This window comes from Hyla sarda, chromosome 3 (genome assembly GCF_029499605.1).
Source record: "Hyla sarda isolate aHylSar1 chromosome 3, aHylSar1.hap1, whole genome shotgun sequence".
Taxonomy (NCBI): domain Eukaryota; kingdom Metazoa; phylum Chordata; class Amphibia; order Anura; family Hylidae; genus Hyla; species Hyla sarda.
In genome coordinates, this window is record NC_079191.1 from 78,959,576 (window position 1) to 78,985,116 (window position 25,541).

General features: G+C 33.2%; 1 long non-coding RNA gene across 2 annotated transcripts; it reads left to right on the forward strand.

Annotated features, from left to right (window-relative positions):
• Positions 1 to 7,101: 7,101 nt before the first annotated feature.
• On the forward strand, positions 7,102 to 22,846 carry LOC130361421 (uncharacterized). Of its 2 annotated transcripts, none has more exons than XR_008890999.1 (3): positions 7,102 to 7,176; positions 20,032 to 20,104; positions 22,395 to 22,846. It is a non-coding gene; the product is annotated as an uncharacterized LOC130361421 (long non-coding RNA). The 2 variants fall into 2 exon arrangements; XR_008891000.1 differs by lacking the exon at positions 7,102 to 7,176 and adding an exon at positions 15,328 to 15,402.
• The last annotated feature ends 2,695 nt before the right edge of the window (positions 22,847 to 25,541 follow it).

Sequence of the window (25,541 nt, forward strand, 5' to 3'; positions counted from 1 at the left end):
TAGCGTCTGTAGCATGTATAAGGGACATGTTATCATACCTGTGTCTTTTTATAGGTGATTAATGCCCGGTGAGAAGGTGAAAGTGACCTATACCCCTGTCAGCTGCAGGAAAGGAACCAAGAGACAGGTAATTAATATTTATATTAATTACTGATAACAATCAGGCTAGATATAACATCTAGACCTGCAGAGATGTCATAGTCTCTACCTTATACATGAAGATATATGTGTTTTTAATAAGTATATCGTCTATAGACAGCTTCTTATATAACACAACTGTGTCTCAGGTACAGAGATTGGGAACATTTATGATTTCTAATATCTGTTTTTTATTTGTAGTAATCCATTTTTCAATAGACAGAACGCTGATTTAAGACATAACTGTACTGTAAAGAAAAATCTATAAGTTAATGTAATAAATCACATACTATAACTGATTATTGCCAATTAAAACTATGAAAAATACATTATGTTGATTATAAAACAGAAATACAGAATGGAGACAACCGTCTGTGGCTCAAGCTCGACTGCCCCTTTCTTTGAGTGGCCCCTCAATGCTGTGGAAACGGGTGGAGGACATTGTCTCCATTAGAATGGGTCCCCCTACGATGCTTCGGCTGTTGATCTGAAGTGCATTCTGTGCTTTGGAACCTCGGGGGCAAACTGTATTTCTGTTATTAATTTTTAGTTTAGCAATTCCCACTGCAACATGGTTAACCTCTATCCTAATATTCTACACAAAATTGATAAAAGACATTCCAAGAAATATTTTGCCAAATAAAAATATATAAAATATTGATGAAATTGATGAATAATATAACAACAAAAATAACAGTTTTTGATTAAAAAACAAAAAACTAAAATAATTTATAAAATATTTTGCTCCTGCCCCCTTCCCCCAAAAATAAAAAAACATATATTACCCTTAAAATTTATGAATAAAGAAACAAAAAATAACACATACCCCAAACATTACAAACACAAAACCCCCAAAAACCTAACAATAGTCTCTGTCAACATCATCCTGGGAGGGATAATACACTGCACTGCAATAGAAATAAAAATCCCTATCATCTATATCTCAATGGGTTCCATTTTTTCTTTTGTTCTTTTTTCTAATGCAGTTTTTTAATCCCTGAGACAAGTAGTTCTGGCACTAGAGTGTTATATATATTAGCGTCTGTAGCATGTATAAGGGACATGTTATCATACCTGTGTCTTTTTATAGGTGATTGATGCCCGGTGAGAAGGTGAAAGTGACCTATACCCCTGTCAGCTGCATGAAAGGAACCAAGAGAAAGGTAATTAATATTTATATTAATTACTGATAACAATCAGGCTAGATATAACATCTAGACCTGCAGAGATGTCATAGTCTCTACCTTATACATGAATATATATTGGTTTTTAATAAGTATATCGTCTATAGACAGCTTCTTATATAACACAACTGTGTCTCAGGTACAGAGATTGGGAACATTTATGATTTCTAATATCTGTTTTTTATTTGTAGTTATCCCTTTTTCAATAGATAGAATGCTGATTTAAAACATAACTGTACTGTAAAGAAAAATCTATAAGTTAATGTAATAAATCACATACTATAACTGATTATTGCCATTTAAAACTATGAAAAATACATTATGTTGATTATAAAACAGAAATACAGAATGGAGACAACCGTCTGTGGCTCAAGCTCGACTGCCCCTTTCTTTGAGTGGCCCCTCAATGCTGTGGAAACGGGTGGAGGACATTGTCTCCATTAGAATGGGTCCCCCTACGATGCTTCGGTTGTTGATCTGAAGTGCATTCTGTGCTTTGGAACCTCGGGGGCAAACTGTATTTCTGTTATTAATTTTTAGTTTAGCAATTCCCACTGCAACATGGTTAACCTCTATCCTAAATTTCTGCACAAAATTGATAAAAGACATTCCAAGAAATATTTTGCCAAATAAAAATATATAAAATATTGATCAAATTGATGAATAATAATAACAACAAAAATAACAGTTTTTGATTAAAAAACAAAAAAACTAAAATAATTTATAAAATATTTTGCTCCTGCCCCCTTCCCCCCCAAAAAAAAAACATATATTACCCTTAAAATTTATGAATAAAGAAACAAAAAATAACACATACCCCAAACATTGCAAACACAAAACCCCCAAAAACCTAACAATAGTGTCTGTCAACATCATCCTGGGAGGGATAATACACTGCACTACAATAGAAATAAAAATCCCTATCATCTATATCTCAATGGGTTCCATCTTTTCTTTTGTTCTTTTTTCTAATGCGGTTTTATAATCCCTGAGACAAGTAGTTCTGGCCCTAGAGTGTTATATATATTAGCGTCTGTAGCATGTATAAGGGACATGTTATCATACCTGTGTCTTTTTATAGGTGATTGATGCCCGGTGAGAGGGTGAAAGGGACCTATACCCCCGTCAGCTGCAGGAAAGGAACAAAGAGACAGGTAATTAATATTTATATTACTTACTGATAACAATCAGGCTAGATACAACATCTAAACCTGCAAAGATGTCATAGTCTCTACCTTATACATGAAGATATATGTGTTTTTAATAAGTATATCGTCTATAGACAGATTCTTATATAACACAAGCATGTCTCAGGTACAGAGATTAGGAACATTTATGATTTCTAATATCTGTTTTTTATTTGTAATAATCCCTTTTTCAATAGACAGACCGCAGATTTAAGACATAACTGTACTGTAAAGAAAAATCTATAAGTTAATGTAAAAAATCACATACTATAACTGATTATTGCCATTTAAAACTATGAAAAATACATTATGTTGATTATAAAACAGAAATACAGAATGGAGACAACCGTCTGTGGCTCAAGCTCGACTGCCCCTTTCTTTGAGTGGCCCCTCAATGCTGTGGAAACGGGTGGAGGACATTGTCTCCATTAGAATGGGTCCCCCTACGATGCTTCGGCTGTTGATCTGAAGTGCATTCTGTGCTTTGGAACCTCGGGGGCAAACTGTATTTCTGTTATTAATTTTTAGTTTAGCAATTCCCACTGCAACATGGTTAACCTCTATTCTAAATTTCTGCACAAAATTGATAAAAGACATTCCAAGAAATATTTTGCCAAATAAAATTATATAAAATATTGATGAAATTGATGAATAATAATAACAACAAAAATAACAGTTTTTGATTAAAAAACAAAAAAAATAAAATAATTTATAAAATATTTTGCTCCTGCCCCCTTCCCCCAAAAATAAAAAAACATATATTACCCTTAAAATTTATGAATAAAGAAACAAAAAATAACACATACCCCAAACATTACAAACACAAAACCCCCAAAAACCTAACAATAGTCTCTGTCAACATCATCTTGGAAGGGATAATACACTGCACTGCAATAGAAATAAAAATCCCTATCATCTATATCTCAATGGGTTCCATTTTTTCTTTTGTTCTTTTTTCTAATGCAGTTTTTTAATCCCTGAGACAAGTAGTTCTGGCACTAGAGTGTTATATATATTAGCGTCTGTAGCATGTATAAGGGACATGTTATCATACCTGTGTCTTTTTATAGGTGATTGATGCCCGGTGAGAAGGTGAAAGTGACCTATACCCCTGTCAGCTGCATGAAAGGAACCAAGAGAAAGGTAATTAATATTTATATTAATTACTGATAACAATCAGGCTAGATATAACATCTAGACCTGCAGAGATGTCATAGTCTCTACCTTATACATGAATATATATTGGTTTTTAATAAGTATATCGTCTATAGACAGCTTCTTATATAACACAACTGTGTCTCAGGTACAGAGATTGGGAACATTTATGATTTCTAATATCTGTTTTTTATTTGTAGTTATCCCTTTTTCAATAGACAGAATGCTGATTTAAAACATAACTGTACTGTAAAGAAAAATCTATAAGTTAATGTAATAAATCACATACTATAACTGATTATTGCCATTTAAAACTATGAAAAATACATTATGTTGATTATAAAACAGAAATACAGAATGGAGACAACCGTCTGTGGCTCAAGCTCGACTGCCCCTTTCTTTGAGTGGCCCCTCAATGCTGTGGAAACGGGTGGAGGACATTGTCTCCATTAGAATGGGTCCCCCTACGATGCTTCGGCTGTTGATCTGAAGTGCATTCTGTGCTTTGGAACCTCGGGGGCAAACTGTATTTCTGTTATTAATTTTTAGTTTAGCAATTCCCACTGCAACATGGTTAACCTCTATCCTAAATTTCTGCACAAAATTGATAAAAGACATTCCAAGAAATATTTTGCCAAATAAAAATATATAAAATATTGATGAAATTGATGAATAATAATAACAACAAAAATAACAGTTTTTGATTAAAAAACAAAAAAACAAAAATAATTTATAAAATATTTTGCTCCTGCCCCCTTCCCCCAAAAATAAAAAAACATATATTACCCTTAAAATTTATGAATAAAGAAACAAAAAATAACATATACCCCAAACATTACAAACACAAAACCCCCAAAAACCTAACAATAGTCTCTGTCAACATCATCCCGGGAGGGATAATACACTGCACTGCAATAGAAATAAAAATCCCTATCATCTATATCTCAATGGGTTCCATCTTTTCTTTTGTTCTTTTTTCTAATGCGGTTTTATAATCCCTGAGACAAGTAGTTCTGGCCCTAGAGTGTTATATATATTAGCGTCTGTAGCATGTATAAGGGACATGTTATCATACCTGTGTCTTTTTATAGGTGATTGATGCCCGGTGAGAAGGTGAAAGTGACCTATACCCCTGTCAGCTGCAGGAAAGGAACCAAGAGACAGGTAATTAATATTTATATTAATTACTGATAACAATCAGGCTAGATATAACATCTAGACCTGAAGATGTCATAGTCTCTACCTTATACATGAAGATATATGTGTTTTTAATAAGTATATCGTCTATAGACAGCTTCTTATATAACACAACTGTGTCTCAGGTACAGAGATTGGGAACATTTATGATTTCTAATATCTGTTTTTTATTTGTAGTTATCCCTTTTTCAATAGACAGAATGCTGATTTAAAACATAACTGTACTGTAAAGAAAAATCTATAAGTTAATGTAATAAATCACATACTATAACTGATTATTGCCATTTAAAACTATGAAAAATACATTATGTTGATTATAAAACAGAAATACAGAATGGAGACAACCGTCTGTGGCTCAAGCTCGACTGCCCCTTTCTTTGAGTGGCCCCTCAATGCTGTGGAAACGGGTGGAGGACATTGTCTCCATTAGAATGGGTCCCCCTACGATGCTTCGGCTGTTGATCTGAAGTGCATTCTGTGCTTTGGAACCTCGGGGGCAAACTGTATTTCTGTTATTAATTTTTAGTTTAGCAATTCCCACTGCAACATGGTTAACCTCTATCCTAAATTTCTGCACAAAATTGATAAAAGACATTCCAAGAAATATTTTGCCAAATAAAATTATATAAAATATTGATGAAATTGATGAATAATAATAACAACAAAAATAACAGTTTTTGATTAAAAAACAAAAAAAATAAAATAATTTATAAAATATTTTGCTCCTGCCCCCTTCCCCCAAAAATAAAAAAACATATATTACCCTTAAAATTTATGAATAAAGAAACAAAAAATAACATATACCCCAAACATTACAAACACAAAACCCCCAAAAACCTAACAATAGTCTCTGTCAACATCATCCCGGGAGGGATAATACACTGCACTGCAATAGAAATAAAAATCCCTATCATCTATATCTCAATGGGTTCCATCTTTTCTTTTGTTCTTTTTTCTAATGCGGTTTTATAATCCCTGAGACAAGTAGTTCTGGCCCTAGAGTGTTATATATATTAGCGTCTGTAGCATGTATAAGGGACATGTTTTCATACCTGTGTCTTTTTATAGGTGATTAATGCCCGGTGAGAAGGTGAAAGTGACCTATACCCCTGTCAGCTGCAGGAAAGGAACCAAGAGACAGGTAATTAATATTTATATTAATTACTGATAACAATCAGGCTAGATATAACATCTAGACCTGCAGAGATGTCATAGTCTCTACCTTATACATGAAGATATATGTGTTTTTAATAAGTATATCGTCTATAGACAGCTTCTTATATAACACAACTGTGTCTCAGGTACAGAGATTGGGAACATTTATGATTTCTAATATCTGTTTTTTATTTGTAGTAATCCATTTTTCAATAGACAGAACGCTGATTTAAGACATAACTGTACTGTAAAGAAAAATCTATAAGTTAATGTAATAAATCACATACTATAACTGATTATTGCCAATTAAAACTATGAAAAATACATTATGTTGATTATAAAACAGAAATACAGAATGGAGACAACCGTCTGTGGCTCAAGCTCGACTGCCCCTTTCTTTGAGTGGCCCCTCAATGCTGTGGAAACGGGTGGAGGACATTGTCTCCATTAGAATGGGTCCCCCTACGATGCTTCGGCTGTTGATCTGAAGTGCATTCTGTGCTTTGGAACCTCGGGGGCAAACTGTATTTCTGTTATTAATTTTTAGTTTAGCAATTCCCACTGCAACATGGTTAACCTCTATCCTAATATTCTACACAAAATTGATAAAAGACATTCCAAGAAATATTTTGCCAAATAAAAATATATAAAATATTGATGAAATTGATGAATAATATAACAACAAAAATAACAGTTTTTGATTAAAAAACAAAAAACTAAAATAATTTATAAAATATTTTGCTCCTGCCCCCTTCCCCCAAAAATAAAAAAACATATATTACCCTTAAAATTTATGAATAAAGAAACAAAAAATAACACATACCCCAAACATTACAAACACAAAACCCCCAAAAACCTAACAATAGTCTCTGTCAACATCATCCTGGGAGGGATAATACACTGCACTGCAATAGAAATAAAAATCCCTATCATCTATATCTCAATGGGTTCCATTTTTTCTTTTGTTCTTTTTTCTAATGCAGTTTTTTAATCCCTGAGACAAGTAGTTCTGGCACTAGAGTGTTATATATATTAGCGTCTGTAGCATGTATAAGGGACATGTTATCATACCTGTGTCTTTTTATAGGTGATTGATGCCCGGTGAGAAGGTGAAAGTGACCTATACCCCTGTCAGCTGCATGAAAGGAACCAAGAGAAAGGTAATTAATATTTATATTAATTACTGATAACAATCAGGCTAGATATAACATCTAGACCTGAATATGTCATAGTCTCTACCTTATACATGAAGATATATGTGTTTTTAATAAGTATATCGTCTATAGACAGCTTCTTATATAACACAACTGTGTCTCTGGTACAGAGATTGGGAACATTTATGATTTCTAATATCTGTTTTTTATTTGTAGTTATCCCTTTTTCAATAGACAGAATGCTGATTTAAAACATAACTGTACTGTAAAGAAAAATCTATAAGTTAATGTAATAAATCACATACTATAACTGATTATTGCCATTTAAAACTATGAAAAATACATTATGTTGATTATAAAACAGAAATACAGAATGGAGACAACCGTCTGTGGCTCAAGCTCGACTGCCCCTTTCTTTGAGTGGCCCCTCAATGCTGTGGAAACGGGTGGAGGACATTGTCTCCATTAGAATGGGTCCCCCTACGATGCTTCGGCTGTTGATCTGAAGTGCATTCTGTGCTTTGGAACCTCGGGGGCAAACTGTATTTCTGTTATTAATTTTTATTTTAGCAATTCCCACTGCAACATGGTTAACCTCTATCCTAAATTTCTGCACAAAATTGATAAAAGACATTCCAAGAAATATTTTGCCAAATAAAATTATATAAAATATTGATGAAATTGATGAATAATAATAACAACAAAAATAACAGTTTTTGATTAAAAAACAAAAAAAATAAAATAATTTATAAAATATTTTGCTCCTGCCCCCTTCCCCCAAAAATAAAAAAACATATATTACCCTTAAAATTTATGAATAAAGAAACAAAAAATAACATATACCCCAAACATTACAAACACAAAACCCCCAAAAACCTAACAATAGTCTCTGTCAACATCATCCCGGGAGGGATAATACACTGCACTGCAATAGAAATAAAAATCCCTATCATCTATATCTCAATGGGTTCCATCTTTTCTTTTGTTCTTTTTTCTAATGCGGTTTTATAATCCCTGAGACAAGTAGTTCTGGCCCTAGAGTGTTATATATATTAGCGTCTGTAGCATGTATAAGGGACATGTTATCATACCTGTGTCTTTTTATAGGTGATTAATGCCCGGTGAGAAGGTGAAAGTGACCTATACCCCTGTCAGCTGCAGGAAAGGAACCAAGAGACAGGTAATTAATATTTATCTTAATTACTGATAACAATCAGGCTAGATATAACATCTAGACCTGCAGAGATGTCATAGTCTCTACCTTATACATGAAGATATATGTGTTTTTAATAAGTATATCGTCTATAGACAGCTTCTTATATAACACAACTGTGTCTCAGGTACAGAGATTGGGAACATTTATGATTTCTAATATCTGTTTTTTATTTGTAGTAATCCATTTTTCAATAGACAGAACGCTGATTTAAGACATAACTGTACTGTAAAGAAAAATCTATAAGTTAATGTAATAAATCACATACTATAACTGATTATTGCCAATTAAAACTATGAAAAATACATTATGTTGATTATAAAACAGAAATACAGAATGGAGACAACCGTCTGTGGCTCAAGCTCGACTGCCCCTTTCTTTGAGTGGCCCCTCAATGCTGTGGAAACGGGTGGAGGACATTGTTTCCATTAGAATGGGTCCCCCTACGATGCTTCGGCTGTTGATCTGAAGTGCATTCTGTGCTTTGGAACCTCGGGGGCAAACTGTATTTCTGTTATTAATTTTTAGTTTAGCAATTCCCACTGCAACATGGTTAACCTCTATCCTAAATTTCTGCACAAAATTGATAAAAGACATTCCAAGAAATATTTTGCCAAATAAAAATATATAAAATATTGATGAAATTGATGAATAATAATAACAACAAAAATAACAGTTTTTGATTAAAAAACAAAAAAACAAAAATAATTTATAAAATATTTTGCTCCTGCCCCCTTCCCCCAAAAATAAAAAAACATATATTACCCTTAAAATTTATGAATAAAGAAACAAAAAATAACATATACCCCAAACATTACAAACACAAAACCCCCAAAAACCTAACAATAGTCTCTGTCAACATCATCCCGGGAGGGATAATACACTGCACTGCAATAGAAATAAAAATCCCTATCATCTATATCTCAATGGGTTCCATCTTTTCTTTTGTTCTTTTTTCTAATGCGGTTTTATAATCCCTGAGACAAGTAGTTCTGGCCCTAGAGTGTTATATATATTAGCGTCTGTAGCATGTATAAGGGACATGTTATCATACCTGTGTCTTTTTATAGGTGATTGATGCCCGGTGAGAAGGTGAAAGTGACCTATACCCCTGTCAGCTGCAGGAAAGGAACCAAGAGACAGGTAATTAATATTTATATTAATTACTGATAACAATCAGGCTAGATATAACATCTAGACCTGAAGATGTCATAGTCTCTACCTTATACATGAAGATATATGTGTTTTTAATAAGTATATCGTCTATAGACAGCTTCTTATATAACACAACTGTGTCTCAGGTACAGAGATTGGGAACATTTATGATTTCTAATATCTGTTTTTTATTTGTAGTTATCCCTTTTTCAATAGACAGAATGCTGATTTAAAACATAACTGTACTGTAAAGAAAAATCTATAAGTTAATGTAATAAATCACATACTATAACTGATTATTGCCATTTAAAACTATGAAAAATACATTATGTTGATTATAAAACAGAAATACAGAATGGAGACAACCGTCTGTGGCTCAAGCTCGACTGCCCCTTTCTTTGAGTGGCCCCTCAATGCTGTGGAAACGGGTGGAGGACATTGTCTCCATTAGAATGGGTCCCCCTACGATGCTTCGGCTGTTGATCTGAAGTGCATTCTGTGCTTTGGAACCTCGGGGGCAAACTGTATTTCTGTTATTAATTTTTAGTTTAGCAATTCCCACTGCAACATGGTTAACCTCTATCCTAAATTTCTGCACAAAATTGATAAAAGACATTCCAAGAAATATTTTGCCAAATAAAATTATATAAAATATTGATGAAATTGATGAATAATAATAACAACAAAAATAACAGTTTTTGATTAAAAAACAAAAAAAATAAAATAATTTATAAAATATTTTGCTCCTGCCCCCTTCCCCCAAAAATAAAAAAACATATATTACCCTTAAAATTTATGAATAAAGAAACAAAAAATAACATATACCCCAAACATTACAAACACAAAACCCCCAAAAACCTAACAATAGTCTCTGTCAACATCATCCCGGGAGGGATAATACACTGCACTGCAATAGAAATAAAAATCCCTATCATCTATATCTCAATGGGTTCCATCTTTTCTTTTGTTCTTTTTTCTAATGCGGTTTTATAATCCCTGAGACAAGTAGTTCTGGCCCTAGAGTGTTATATATATTAGCGTCTGTAGCATGTATAAGGGACATGTTATCATACCTGTGTCTTTTTATAGGTGATTAATGCCCGGTGAGAAGGTGAAAGTGACCTATACCCCTGTCAGCTGCAGGAAAGGAACCAAGAGACAGGTAATTAATATTTATATTAATTACTGATAACAATCAGACTAGATATAACATCTAGACCTGCAGAGATGTCATAGTCTCTACCTTATACATGAAGATATATGTGTTTTTAATAAGTATATCGTCTATAGACAGCTTCTTATATAACACAACTGTGTCTCAGGTACAGAGATTGGGAACATTTATGATTTCTAATATCTGTTTTTTATTTGTAGTAATCCATTTTTCAATAGACAGAACGCTGATTTAAGACATAACTGTACTGTAAAGAAAAATCTATAAGTTAATGTAATAAATCACATACTATAACTGATTATTGCCAATTAAAACTATGAAAAATACATTATGTTGATTATAAAACAGAAATACAGAATGGAGACAACCGTCTGTGGCTCAAGCTCGACTGCCCCTTTCTTTGAGTGGCCCCTCAATGCTGTGGAAACGGGTGGAGGACATTGTTTCCATTAGAATGGGTCCCCCTACGATGCTTCGGCTGTTGATCTGAAGTGCATTCTGTGCTTTGGAACCTCGGGGGCAAACTGTATTTCTGTTATTAATTTTTAGTTTAGCAATTCCCACTGCAACATGGTTAACCTCTATCCTAAATTTCTGCACAAAATTGATAAAAGACATTCCAAGAAATATTTTGCCAAATAAAAATATATAAAATATTGATCAAATTGATGAATAATAATAACAACAAAAATAACAGTTTTTGATTAAAAAAAAAAAAAACTAAAATAATTTATAAAATATTTTGCTCCTGCCCCCTTCCCCCAAAAATAAAAAAACATATATTACCCTTAAAATTTATGAATAAAGAAACAAAAAATAACATATACCCCAAACATTACAAACACAAAACCCCCAAAAACCTAACAATAGTCTCTGTCAACATCATCCCGGGAGGGATAATACACTGCACTGCAATAGAAATAAAAATCCCTATCATCTATATCTCAATGGGTTCCATCTTTTCTTTTGTTCTTTTTTCTAATGCGGTTTTATAATCCCTGAGACAAGTAGTTCTGGCCCTAGAGTGTTATATATATTAGCGTCTGTAGCATGTATAAGGGACATGTTATCATACCTGTGTCTTTTTATAGGTGATTGATGCCCGGTGAGAAGGTGAAAGTGACCTATACCCCTGTCAGCTGCAGGAAAGGAACCAAGAGACAGGTAATTAATATTTATATTAATTACTGATAACAATCAGGCTAGATATAACATCTAGACCTGAAGATGTCATAGTCTCTACCTTATACATGAAGATATATGTGTTTTTAATAAGTATATCGTCTATAGACAGCTTCTTATATAACACAACTGTGTCTCAGGTACAGAGATTGGGAACATTTATGATTTCTAATATCTGTTTTTTATTTGTAGTTATCCCTTTTTCAATAGACAGAATGCTGATTTAAAACATAACTGTACTGTAAAGAAAAATCTATAAGTTAATGTAATAAATCACATACTATAACTGATTATTGCCATTTAAAACTATGAAAAATACATTATGTTGATTATAAAACAGAAATACAGAATGGAGACAACCGTCTGTGGCTCAAGCTCGACTGCCCCTTTCTTTGAGTGGCCCCTCAATGCTGTGGAAACGGGTGGAGGACATTGTCTCCATTAGAATGGGTCCCCCTACGATGCTTCGGCTGTTGATCTGAAGTGCATTCTGTGCTTTGGAACCTCGGGGGCAAACTGTATTTCTGTTATTAATTTTTAGTTTAGCAATTCCCACTGCAACATGGTTAACCTCTATCCTAAATTTCTGCACAAAATTGATAAAAGACATTCCAAGAAATATTTTGCCAAATAAAATTATATAAAATATTGATGAAATTGATGAATAATAATAACAACAAAAATAACAGTTTTTGATTAAAAAACAAAAAAAATAAAATAATTTATAAAATATTTTGCTCCTGCCCCCTTCCCCCAAAAATAAAAAAACATATATTACCCTTAAAATTTATGAATAAAGAAACAAAAAATAACATATACCCCAAACATTACAAACACAAAACCCCCAAAAACCTAACAATAGTCTCTGTCAACATCATCCCGGGAGGGATAATACACTGCACTGCAATAGAAATAAAAATCCCTATCATCTATATCTCAATGGGTTCCATCTTTTCTTTTGTTCTTTTTTCTAATGCGGTTTTATAATCCCTGAGACAAGTAGTTCTGGCCCTAGAGTGTTATATATATTAGCGTCTGTAGCATGTATAAGGGACATGTTATCATACCTGTGTCTTTTTATAGGTGATTAATGCCCGGTGAGAAGGGGAAAGTGACCTATACCCCTGTCAGCTGCAGGAAAGGAACCAAGAGACAGGCAATTAATATTTATATTAATTACTGATAACAATCAGGCTAGATATAACATCTAGACCTGCAGAGATGTCATAGTCTCTACCTTATACATGAAGATATATGTGTTTTTAATAAGTATATCGTCTATAGACAGCTTCTTATATAACACAACTGTGTCTCAGGTACAGAGATTGGGAACATTTATTTTTTCTAATATCTGTTTTTTATTTGTAGTAATCCCTTTTTCAATAGACAGAACGCTGATTTAAGACATAACTGTACTGTAAAGAAAAATCTATAAGTTAATGTAATAAATCACATACTATAACTGATTATTGCCATTTAAAACTATGAAAAATACATTATGTTGATTATAAAACAGAAATACAGAATGGAGACAACCGTCTGTGGCTCAAGCTCGACTGCCCCTTTCTTTGAGTGGCCCCTCAATGTTGTGGAAACGGGTGGAGGACATTGTCTCCATTAGAATGGGTCCCCCCTACGATGCTTCGGCTGTTGATCTGAAGTGCATTCTGTGCTTTGGAATCTCGGGGCAAACTGTATTTCTGTTATTAATTTTTAGTTTAGCAATTCCCACCGCAACATGGTTAACCTCTATCCTAAATTTCTGCACAAAATTGATAAAAGACATTCCAAGAAATATTTTGCCAAATAAAATTATATAAAATATTGATGAAATTGATGAATAATAATAACAACAAAAATAACAGTTTTTGATTAAAAAACAAAAAAACTAAAATAATTTATAAAATATTTTGCTCCTGCCCCCTTCCCCCAAAAATAAAAAAACATATATTACCCTTAAAATTTACGAATAAAGAAACAAAAAATAACATATACCCCAAACATTACAAACACAAAACCCCCAAAAACCTAACAATAGTCTCTGTCAACATCATCCCGGGAGGGATAATACACTGCACTGCAATAGAAATAAAAATCCCTATCATCTATATCTCAATGGGTTCCATCTTTTCTTTTGTTCTTTTTTCTAATGCGGTTTTATAATCCCTGAGACAAGTAGTTCTGGCCCTAGAGTGTTATATATATTAGCCTCTGTAGCATGTATAAGGGACATGTTATCATACCTGTGTCTTTTTATAGGTGATTGATGCCCGGTGAGAAGGTGAAAGTGACCTATACCCCTGTCAGCTGCAGGAAAGGAACCAAGAGACAGGTAATTAATATTTATATTAATTACTGATAACAATCAGGCTAGATATAACATCTAGACCTGCAGAGATGTCATAGTCTCTACCTTATACATGAAGATATATGTGTTTTTAATAAGTATATCGTCTATAGACAGCTTCTTATATAACACAACTGTGTCTCAGGTACAGAGATTGGGAACATTTATGATTTCTAATATCTGTTTTTTATTTGTAGTAATCCATTTTTCAATAGACAGAACGCTGATTTAAGACATAACTGTACTGTAAAGAAAAATCTATAAGTTAATGTAATAAATCACATACTATAACTGATTATTGCCAATTAAAACTATGAAAAATACATTATGTTGATTATAAAACAGAAATACAGAATGGAGACAACCGTCTGTGGCTCAAGCTCGACTGCCCCTTTCTTTGAGTGGCCCCTCAATGCTGTGGAAACGGGTGGAGGACATTGTCTCCATTAGAATGGGTCCCCCTACGATGCTTCGGCTGTTGATCTGAAGTGCATTCTGTGCTTTGGAATCTCGGGGCAAACTGTATTTCTGTTATTAATTTTTAGTTTAGCAATTCCCACCGCAACATGGTTAACCTCTATCCTAAATTTCTGCACAAAATTGATAAAAGACATTCCAAGAAATATTTTGCCAAATAAAAATATATAAAATATTGATGAAATTGATGAATAATAATAACAACAAAAATAACAGTTTTTGATTAAAAAACAAAAAAACTAAAATAATTTATAAAATATTTTGCTACTGCCCCCTTCCCCCCCCCCAAAAAACCCATATATTACCCTTAAAATTTATGAATAAAGAAACAAAAAAATAACACATACCCCAAACATTGCAAACACAAAACCCCCAAAAACCTAACAATAGTGTCTGTCAACATCATCCTGGGAGGGATAATACACTGCACTACAATAGAAATGAAAATCCCTATCATCTATATCTCAATGGGTACCATCTTTTCTTTTGTTCTTTTTTCTAATGCGGTTTTATAATCCCTGAGACAAGTAGTTCTGGCCCTAGAGTGTTATATATATTAGCGTCTGTAGCATGTATAAGGGACATGTTATCATACCTGTGTCTTTTTATAGGTGATTGATGCCCGGTGAGAGGGTGAAAGGGACCTATACCCCCTTCAGCTGCAGGAAAGGGACAAAGAGACAGGTAATTAATATTTATATTACTTACTGATAACAATCAGGCTAGATATAACATCTAGACCTGCAGAGATGTCATAGTCTCTACCTTATACATGAAGATATATGGGTTTTTAATAAGTATATCGTCTATAGACAGCTTCTTATATAACACAACTGTGTCTCAGGTACAGAGATTTGGAACATTTATGATTTCTAATATCTGTTTTTTATTTGTAGTAATCTCTTTTTCAATAGACAGAATGCTGATTTAAGACATAACTGTACTGTAAAGAAAAATCTATAAGTTAATGTAATAAATCACATACTATAACTGATTATTGCCATTTAAAACTATGAAAAATACATTATGTTGATTATAAAACAGAAATACAGAATGGAGACAACCGTCTGTGGCTCAAGCTCGACTGCCCCTTTCTTTGAGTGGCCCCTCAATGCTGTGGAAACGGGTGGAGGACATTGTCTCCATTAGAATGGGTCCCCCTACGATGCTTCGGCTGTTGATCTGAAGTGCATTCTGTGCTTTGGAATCTCGGGGCAAACTGTATTTCTGTTATTAATTTTTAGTTTAGCAATTCCCACCGCAACATGGTTAACCTCTATCCTAAATTTCTGCACAAAATTGATAAAAGACATTCCAAGAAATATTTTGCCAAATAAAAATATATAAAATATTGATGAAATTGATGAATAATAATAACAACAAAAATAAAAATTTTTGATTAAAAAACAAATAAACAATAATAATTTATAAAATATTTTGCTCCTGCCCCCTTCCCCCAAAAATAAAAAAACATATATTACCCTTAAAATGTATGAATAAAGAAACAAAAAATAACACATACCCCAAAATTACAAACACAAAACCCCCAAAAACCTAACAATAGTCTCTGTCAACATTATCCTGGGAGGGATAATACACTGCACTGCAATAGAAATAAAAATCCCTATCATCTATATCTCAATGGGTTCCATTTTTTTCTTTTGTTCTTTTTTCTAATGCGGTTTTTTAATCCCTGAGACAAGTAGTTCTGGCACTAGAGTGTTATATATATTAGCGTCTGTAGCATGTATAAGGGACATGTTATCATACCTGTGTCTTTTTATAGGTGATTGATGCCCGGTGAGAAGGTGAAAGTGACCTATACCCCTGTCAGCTGCATGAAAGGAACCAAGAGACAGGTAATTAATATTTATATTAATTACTGATAACAATCAGGCTAGACACAACATCTAAACCTGCAAAGATGTCTTAGTCTCTACCTTATACATGAAGATATATGTGTTTTTAATAAGTATATCGTCTATAGACAGCTTGTTATATAACACAACCATGTCTCAGGTACAGAGATTAGGAACATTTATGATTTCTAATATCTGTTTTTTATTTGTAGTAATCCCTTTTTCAATAGACAAAACGCTGATTTAAGACATAACTGTACTGTAAAGAAAAATCTATAAGTTAATGTAATAAATCACATACTATAACTGATTATTGCCATTTAAAACTATGAAAAATACATTATGTTGATTATAAAACAGAAATACAGAATGGAGACAACCGTCTGTGGCTCAAGCTCGACTGCCCCTTTCTTTGAGTGGCCCCTCAATGTTGTGGAAACGGGTGGAGGACATTGTCTCCATTAGAATGGGTCCCCCTACGATACTTCGGCTGTTGATCTGAAGTGCATTCTGTGCTTTGGAATCTCGGGCAAACTGTGTTTCTGTTATTAATTTTTAGTTTAGCAATTCCCACCGCAACATGGTTAACCTCTATCCTAAATTTCTGCACAAAATTGATAAAAGACATTCCAAGAAATATTTTGCCAAATAAAAATATATAAAATATTGATGAAATTGATGAATAATAATAACAACAAAAATAACATTTTTTGATTAAAAAACAAAAAAACAAAAATAATTTATAAAATATTTTGCTCCTGCCCCCTTCCCCCAAAAATAAAAAAACATATATTACCCTTAAAATTTATGAATAAAGAAACAAAAAATAACATATACCCCAAACATTACAAACACAAAACCCCCAAAAACCTAACAATAGTCTCTGTCAACATCATCCCGGGAGGGATAATACACTGCACTGCAATAGAAATAAAAATCCCTATCATCTATATCTCAATGGGTTCCATCTTTTCTTTTGTTCTTTTTTCTAATGCGGTTTTATAATCCCTGAGACAAGTAGTTCTGGCCCTAGAGTGTTATATATATTAGCGTCTGTAGCATGTATAAGGGACATGTTATCATACCTGTGTCTTTTTATAGGTGATTAATGCCCGGTGAGAAGGGGAAAGTGACCTATACCCCTGTCAGCTGCAGGAAAGGAACCAAGAGACAGGCAATTAATATTTATATTAATTACTGATAACAATCAGGCTAGATATAACATCTAGACCTGCAGAGATGTCATAGTCTCTACCTTATACATGAAGATATATGTGTTTTTAATAAGTATATCGTCTATAGACAGCTTCTTATATAACACAACTGTGTCTCAGGTACAGAGATTGGGAACATTTATTTTTTCTAATATCTGTTTTTTATTTGTAGTAATCCCTTTTTCAATAGACAGAACGCTGATTTAAGACATAACTGTACTGTAAAGAAAAATCTATAAGTTAATGTAATAAATCACATACTATAACTGATTATTGCCATTTAAAACTATGAAAAATACATTATGTTGATTATAAAACAGAAATACAGAATGGAGACAACCGTCTGTGGCTCAAGCTCGACTGCCCCTTTCTTTGAGTGGCCCCTCAATGTTGTGGAAACGGGTGGAGGACATTGTCTCCATTAGAATGGGTCCCCCCTACGATGCTTCGGCTGTTGATCTGAAGTGCATTCTGTGCTTTGGAATCTCGGGGCAAACTGTATTTCTGTTATTAATTTTTAGTTTAGCAATTCCCACCGCAACATGGTTAACCTCTATCCTAAATTTCTGCACAAAATTGATAAAAGACATTCCAAGAAATATTTTGCCAAATAAAATTATATAAAATATTGATGAAATTGATGAATAATAATAACAACAAAAATAACAGTTTTTGATTAAAAAACAAAAAAACTAAAATAATTTATAAAATATTTTGCTCCTGCCCCCTTCCCCCAAAAATAAAAAAACATATATTACCCTTAAAATTTACGAATAAAGAAACAAAAAATAACATATACCCCAAACATTACAAACACAAAACCCCCAAAAACCTAACAATAGTCTCTGTCAACATCATCCCGGGAGGGATAATACACTGCACTGCAATAGAAATAAAAATCCCTATCATCTATATCTCAATGGGTTCCATCTTTTCTTTTGTTCTTTTTTCTAATGCGGTTTTATAATCCCTGAGACAAGTAGTTCTGGCCCTAGAGTGTTATATATATTAGCCTCTGTAGCATGTATAAGGGACATGTTATCATACCTGTGTCTTTTTATAGGTGATTGATGCCCGGTGAGAAGGTGAAAGTGACCTATACCCCTGTCAGCTGCAGGAAAGGAACCAAGAGACAGGTAATTAATATTTATATTAATTACTGATAACAATCAGGCTAGATATAACATCTAGACCTGCAGAGATGTCATAGTCTCTACCTTATACATGAAGATATATGTGTTTTTAATAAGTATATCGTCTATAGACAGCTTCTTATATAACACAACTGTGTCTCAGGTACAGAGATTGGGAACATTTATGATTTCTAATATCTGTTTTTTATTTGTAGTAATCCATTTTTCAATAGACAGAACGCTGATTTAAGACATAACTGTACTGTAAAGAAAAATCTATAAGTTAATGTAATAAATCACATACTATAACTGATTATTGCCAATTAAAACTATGAAAAATACATTATGTTGATTATAAAACAGAAATACAGAATGGAGACAACCGTCTGTGGCTCAAGCTCGACTGCCCCTTTCTTTGAGTGGCCCCTCAATGCTGTGGAAACGGGTGGAGGACATTGTCTCCATTAGAATGGGTCCCCCTACGATGCTTCGGCTGTTGATCTGAAGTGCATTCTGTGCTTTGGAATCTCGGGGCAAACTGTATTTCTGTTATTAATTTTTAGTTTAGCAATTCCCACTGCAACATGGTTAACCTCTATCCTAAATTTCTGCACAGAATTGATAAAAGACATTCCAAGAAATATTTTGCCAAATAAAAATATATAAAATATTGATGAAATTGATGAATAATAATAACAACAAAAATAACAGTTTTTGATTAAAAAACAAAAAAACTAAATTAATTTATAAAATATTTTGCTCCTGCCCCCTTCCCCCCCCCAAAAAAAAAAACATATATTACCCTTAAAATTTATGAATAAAGAAACAAAAAATAACACATACCCCAAACATTACAAACACAAAACCCCCAAAAACCTAACAATAGTGTCTGTCAACATCATCCTGGGAGGGATAATACACTGCACTACAATAGAAATAAAAATCCCTATCATCTATTTCTTAATGAGTTCCATCTTTTCTTTTGTTCTTTTTTCTAATGCGGTTTTATAATCCCTGAGACAAGTAGTTCTGGCCCTAGAGTGTTATATATATTAGCGTCTGTAGCATGTATAAGGGACATGTTATCATACCTGTGTCTTTTTATAGGTGATTGATGCCCGGTGAGAGGGTGAAAGGGACCTATACCCCCGTCAGCTGCAGGAAAGGAACAAAGAGACAGGTAATTAATATTTATATTACTTACTGATAACAATCAGGCTAGATACAACATCTAAACCTGCAAAGATGTCATAGTCTCTACCTTATACATGAAGATATATGTGTTTTTAATAAGTATATCATCTATAGACAGCTTCTTATATAACATAACCATGTCTCAGGTACAGAGATTAGGAACATTTATGATTTCTAATATCTGTTTTTTATTTGTAATAATCCCTTTTTCAATAGACAAAACGCTGATTTAAGACATAACTGTACTGTAAAGAAAAATCTATAAGTTAATTTAAAAAATCACATACTATAACTGATTATTGCCATTTAAAACTATGAAAAATACATTATGTTGATTATAAAACAGAAATACAGAATGGAGACAACCGTCTGTGGCTCAAGCTCGACTGCCCCTTTCTTTGAGTGGCCCCTCAATGTTGTGGAGACGGGTGGAGGACATTGTCTCCATTAGAATGGGTCCCCCTACGATGCTTCGGCTGTTGATCTGAAGTGCATTCTGTGCTTTGGAACCTCGGGGACAAACTGTATTTCTGTTATTAATTTTTAGTTTAGCAATTCCCACTGCAACATAGTTAACCTCTATCCTAAATTTCTGCACAAAATTGATAAAAGACATTCCAAGAAATATTTTGCCAAATAAAAATATATAAAATATTGATGAAATTGATGAATAATAATAACAACAAAAATAACAGTTTTTGATTAAAAAACAAAAAAACAAAAATAATTTATAAAATATTTTGCTCCTGCCCCCTTCCCCCAAAAATAAAAAAACATATATTACCCTTAAAATTTATGAATAAAGAAACAAAAAATAACATATACCCCAAACATTACAAACACAAAACCCCCAAAAACCTAACAATAGTCTCTGTCAACATCATCCCGGGAGGGATAATAAACTGCACTGCAATAGAAATAAAAATCCCTATCATCTATATCTCAATGGGTTCCATCTTTTCTTTTGTTCTTTTTTCTAATGCGGTTTTATAATCCCTGAGACAAGTAGTTCTGGCCCTAGAGTGTTATATATATTAGCGTCTGTAGCATGTATAAGGGACATGTTATCATACCTGCGTCTTTTTATAGGTGATTGATGCCCGGTGAGAAGGTGAAAGTGAGCTATACCCCTGTCAGCTGCAGGAAAGGAACCAAGAGACAGGTAATTAATATTTATATTAATTACTGATAACAATCAGGCTAGATATAACATCTAGACCTGCAGAGATGTCATAGTCTCTACCTTATACATGAAGATATATGGGTTTTTAATAAGTATATCGTCTATAGACAGCTTCTTATATAACACAACTGTGTCTCAGGTACAGAGATTGGGAACATTTATGATTTCTAATATCTGTTTTTTATTTGTAGTAATCCCTTTTTCAATAGACAGAACGCTTATTTAAGACATAACTGTACTGTAAAGAAAAATCTATAAGTTAATGTAATAAATCACATACTATAACTGATTATTGCCATTTAAAACTATGAAAAATACATTATGTTGATTATAAAACAGAAATACAGAATGGAGACAACCGTCTGTGGCTCAAGCTCGACTGCCCCTTTCTTTGAGTGGCCCCTCAATGCTGTGGAAACGGGTGGAGGACATTGTCTCCATTAGAATGGGTCCCCCTACGATGCTTCGGCTGTTGATCTGAAGTGCATTCTGTGCTTTGGAACCTCGGGGGCAAACTGTATTTCTGTTATTAATTTTTAGTTTAGCAATTCCCACTGCAACATGGTTAACCTCTATCCTAAATTTCTGCACAAAATTGATAAAAGACATTCCAAGAAATATTTTGCCAAATAAAAATATATAAAATATTGATGAAATTGATGAATAATATAACAACAAAAATAACAGTTTTTGATTAAAAAACAAAAAAACTAAAATAATTTATAAAATATTTTGCTCCTGCCCCCTTTCCCCCCCCCCCCCCCCAAAAAACAAACAAACATATATTACCCTTAAAATTTATGAATAAAGAAACAAAAAATAACACATACCCCAAACATTGGAAACACAAAACCCCCAAAAACCTAACAATAGTGTCTGTCAACATCATCCTGGGAGGGATAATACACTGCACTACAATAGAAATAAAAATCCCTATCATCTCTATCTCAATGGGTTCCATCTTTTCTTTTGTTCTTTTTCTAATGCGGTTTTATAATCCCTGAGACAAGTAGTTCTGGCCCTAGAGTGTTATATATATTAGCGTCTGTAGCATGTATAAGGGACATGTTATCATACCTGTGTCTTTTTATAGGTGATTGATGCCCGGTGAGAGGGTGAAAGGGACCTATACCCCCGTCAGCTGCAGGAAAGGAACAAAGAGACAGGTAATTAATATTTATATTACTTACTGATAACAATCAGGCTAGATACAACATCTAAACCTGCAAAGATGTCATAGTCTCTACCTTATACATGAAGATATATGTGTTTTTAATAGGTATATCGTCTATAGACAGCTTCTTATATAACACAACTGTGTCTCAGGTACAGAGATTGGGAACATTTATGATTTCTAATATCTGTTTTTTATTTGTAGTAATCCCTTTTTCAATAGACAGAACGCTGATTTAAGACATAACTGTACTGTAAAGAAAAATCTATAAGTTAATGTAATAAATCACATACTATAACTGATTATTGCCATTTAAAACTATGAAAAATACATTATGTTGATTATAAAACAGAAATACAGAATGGAGACAACCGTCTGTGGCTCAAGCTGGACTGCCCCTTTCTTTGAGTGGCCCCTCAATGTTGTGGAAACGGGTGGAGGACATTGTCTCCATTAGAATGGGTCCCCCCTACGATGCTTCGGCTGTTGATCTGAAGTGCATTCTGTGCTTTGGAATCTCGGGGCAAACTGTATTTCTGTTATTAATTTTTAGTTTAGCAATTCCCACCGCAACATGGTTAACCTCTATCCTAAATTTCTGCACAAAATTGATAAAAGACATTCCAAGAAATATTTTGCCAAATAAAAATATATAAAATATTGATGAAATTGATGAATAATAATAACAACAAAAATAACAATTTTTGATTAAAAAACAAATAAACAATAATAATTTATAAAATATTTTGCTCCTGCCCCCTTCCCCCAAAAATAAAAAAACATATATTACCCTTAAAATTTATGAATAAAGAAACAAAAAATAACACATACCCCAAACATTACAAACACAAAACCCCCAAAAACCTAACAATAGTCTCTGTCAACATCATCCTGGGAGGGATAATACACTGCACTGCAATAGAAATAAAAATCCCTATCATCTATATCTCAATGGGTTCCATTTTTTTCTTTTGTTCTTTTTTCTAATGCGTTTTTTTAATCCCTGAGACAAGTAGTTCTGGCACTAGAGTGTTATATATATTAGCGTCTGTAGCATGTATAAGGGACATGTTATCATACCTGTGTCTTTTTATAGGTGATTGATGCCCGGTGAGAAGGTGAAAGTGACCTATACCCCTGTCAGCTGCATGAAAGGAACCAAGAGACAGGTAATTAATATTTATATTAATTACTGATAACAATCAGGCTAGATATAACATCTAGACCTGCAGAGATGTCATAGTCTCTACCTTATACATGAAGATATATGGGTTTTTAATAAGTATATCGTCTATAGACAGCTTCTTAAATAACACAACTGTGTCTCAGGTACAGAGATTGGGAACATTTATGATTTCTAATATCTGTTTTTTATTTGTAGTAATCCCTTTTTCAATAGACAGAATGCTGATTTAAGACATAACTGTACTGTAAAGAAAAATCTATAAGTTAATGTAATAAATCACATACTATAACTGATTTTTGCCATTTAAAACTATGAAAAATACATTATGTTGAATTTAAAACAGAAATACAGAATGGAGACAACCGTCTGTGGCTCAAGCTCGACTGCCCCTTTCTTTGAGTGGCCCCTCAATGCTGTGGAAACGGGTGGAGGACATTGTCTCCATTAGAATGGGTCCCCCTACGATGCTTCGGCTGTTGATCTGAAGTGCATTCTGTGCTTTGGAACCTCGGGGGCAAACTGTATTTCTGTTATTAATTTTTAGTTTAGCAATTCCCACCGCAACATGGTTAACCTCTATCCTAAATTTCTGCACAAAATTGATAAAAGACATTCCAAGAAATATTTTGCCAAATAAAAATATATAAAATATTGATGAAATTGATGAATAATAATAACAACAAAAATAACAGTTTTTGATTAAAAAACAAAAAAACTAAAATAATTTATAAAATATTTTGCTACTGCCCCCTTCCCCCCCCAAAAAAAACCCATATATTACCCTTAAAATTTATGAATAAAGAAACAAAAAAATAACACATACCCCAAACATTGCAAACACAAAACCCCCAAAAACCTAACAATAGTGTCTGTCAACATCATCCTGGGAGGGATAATACACTGCACTACAATAGAAATGAAAATCCCTATCATCTATATCTCAATGGGTACCATCTTTTCTTTTGTTCTTTTTTCTAATGCGGTTTTATAATCCCTGAGACAAGTAGTTCTGGCCCTAGAGTGTTATATATATTAGCGTCTGTAGCATGTATAAGGGACATGTTATCATACCTGTGTCTTTTTATAGGTGATTGATGCCCGGTGAGAGGGTGAAAGTGACCTATACCCCTGTCCGCTGCAGGAAAGGAACCAAGAGACAGGTAATTAATAATTATATTAATTACTGATAACAATCAGGCTAGATATAACATCTAGACCTGCAGAGATGTCATAGTCTCTACCTTATACATGAAGATATATGTGTTTTTAATAAGTATATCGTCTATAGACAGCTTCTTATATAACACAACTGTGTCTCAGGTACAGAGATTGGGAACATTTATGATTTCTAATATCTGTTTTTTATTTGTAGTAATCCCTTTTTCAATAGACAGAACGCTGATTTAAGACATAACTGTACTGTAAAGAAAAATCTGTAAGTTAATGTAATAAATCACATGCTATAACTGATTATTGCCATTTAAAACTATGAAAAATACATTATGTTGATTATAAAACAGAAATACAGAATGGAGACAACCGTCTGTGGCTCAAGCTCGACTGCCCCTTTCTTTGAGTGGCCCCTCAATGTTGTGGAAACGGGTGGAGGACATTGTCTCCATTAGAATGGGTCCCCCTACGATGCTTCGGCTGTTGATCTGAAGTGCATTCTGTGCTTTGGAATCTCGGGGCAAACTGTGTTTCTGTTATTAATTTTTAGTTTAGCAATTCCCACCGCAACATGGTTAACCTCTATCCTAAATTTCTGCACAAAATTGATAAAAGACATTCCAAGAAATATTTTGCCAAATAAAAATATATAAAATATTGATGAAATTGATGAATAATAATAACAACAAAAATAACAGTTTTTGATTAAA